The following is a 2240-nucleotide window of genomic DNA, read 5'->3' as shown; positions in this document are numbered from 1 at the left end:
GACCCAGCCAATCGGCCTCAAGAGCAGGAGGATTGTGGGAGGTGGAGAGAAGCTTGTGTGGGAGAGAGAGGCTTGTGGGAAGCCGGTGGTGGCAGTTGAGGCTCTGAGGGTTTTTCCTGAGAGGCTGTTTTGTTTGGCGTGTGTGGTTCTAAAAATAAAGTTAGTTTCTTTTGACAAGTGGCTCCTGATTGTGCCCAGCCAGACTGCGGCACCATAGGTTGTTACAGCCTCCTTTAACTGCTTCACTGTTTTGAAATCTAAAGCACAGTGATTTCGCTGCCCTCCTGCCTGCTCAAGTACAGGGCATGCTAATCTTTGAGGTCCTGTCTCAGGATCCCATCTATCAACTACGGGGGTTGGGGGCCCCCCAGCATATGTTGTCTCCATAGGTGGAGCTGTTGGTTGGACACTTATGCCCTCTGGTGATAGAAAGGTGTTGGTAGCAGCCTCCTGTGGTAACTTCTCCCCTGATAGCCCTTCCTCCTCTAAACCTTTTTCCTTTGTCTGACTAACTCGAGAGACGTCCTCTTTTACTTGATGTAAGATGTCTTCTCCTAGACTAAGCAAACAAGATTATACCAACGTCCATAATGGTAATGTGCCAACTGGCAGAGTTTCTGGGCTTTCCTTTTCTATCTTTTTAAAATCTTCACCATGATGGTTCCATTGTGATATATTTAACACCCCCTCTTTAATGAACCATGGGCTACACCTTTGTATCATCTTAACGTATGCCCTGACTGTTCTTGATTGTACTGAGATGCCTCCTTCCTCTAGCACTTTACTTAACGCCCTTTCGGTTTGGTTCTTATTAATTTTTAATTCCATATTTCCGTGACGAAGATACCCCTCACTAAGATAATGCAAAACAAAACCGAGACAAAATGAAACAAAAATGGAACAAAAATTCATTATATCAGCCTTTCTATCCTCCTGAAATGTCCATCCGTCCTTTCTCCCTATCTGTTCCTCAGATGCAAATAGTTTTTCCTCAGATGTGAGCAGTTTTTCTTCCGTCCCACCCATCTCCAGGGACTGGCAACTTAAAACAAAAGCGAAACAAAATGAAAGAAGAATCTTTAAATGGTTACCCATCCTCTCGCACTGCCCTCAGGAGCGAGCAGTTTACCTTGTCACTTACCCTCAGGCGTTCCCCGTACGTGTCACCAATTGCCGCAGTCTGGCTGGGCACAAATCACGAGCCACTCAAGCAGGAACAAACTTTACTTCTGAACTCCCCCGAATGCCACCCACGCGGTCCTTCTAGGCACACCACACACCAACCGGAACTCCCTCCACCGGAACTTCACCCACCAACGCCAACTCCCCAGGAATCCCTGCGAGAACTCCAAAGTAGCGGGCGCCTGAGGCGGACAGCAGCGGTCTATATACAATTGAGCACACAGCCTGTTTCAATCCTGCATCATCTTAATGGCTCGCCTCTCAACCATTACTTCTGGCAAAATGCCAGGGGCCATTCCGACTTGGCTGTGGCTCTCAACACTTTCATACCACACAACTCACCCATTTGAACTATACAATTCACTGGTTTCCATCAGTTTTAGACCAATTTCATTGTCCCTGCAAGGAAACCCTGTACCCCTTAGCTTCCCCACCAAGTTTCTTCCCCGCTGCCCCCCAGCCCTGGACAGGCACTCATCCGCTCTCTGGTTTGCCTGTTCTGCGAGTTTTGCAGAGTCAGGACCATGCAATATGCTGTTTTTGGAGGCCACCCACACCTCAGCAGTGCCAGTGCTTCATTTCTTTGCATTTTCGAACAACATGCCACTGCATGGAGAGACCACGCTGTACAGACATTAGGGTTATTCCCAGGTTTCTGGCTATGTTGAATAATGATGCTATAACATGCCGATCCAGGCTTTTGTATGAGTGTGTTCTCATACATCTTGAGTATATGTCTAGGACCAGGTCTGCTGAATCAGATAGTAGCTATGCTTAGCCATTCCAGGAATTGTCCACCTGTTTTCCAAGGTGACTGCCCTATTCCACATTCCCACCATCAGTGCACGACGGCTGTGACTCCTCCACATCTTCACCAATGCTCAGTATCTGTCTTTTTCATTATATGAAGTGATATCTCATTCTGGTTTTAATTTCTAGTTCCTTGATGGCTAATGACGTTGAGCATCTTTTCATGTGTTTGTTGTCCATTTGTATGTATATATATATATATATATATATATATATATATATATATATATATATATATATATATATAT

This window comes from Marmota marmota, unplaced genomic scaffold (genome assembly GCF_001458135.2).
Source record: "Marmota marmota marmota unplaced genomic scaffold, marMar, whole genome shotgun sequence".
In the NCBI taxonomy this organism is placed as follows: domain Eukaryota; kingdom Metazoa; phylum Chordata; class Mammalia; order Rodentia; family Sciuridae; genus Marmota; species Marmota marmota.
Note: the sequence above shows the minus strand (reverse complement) of the source record.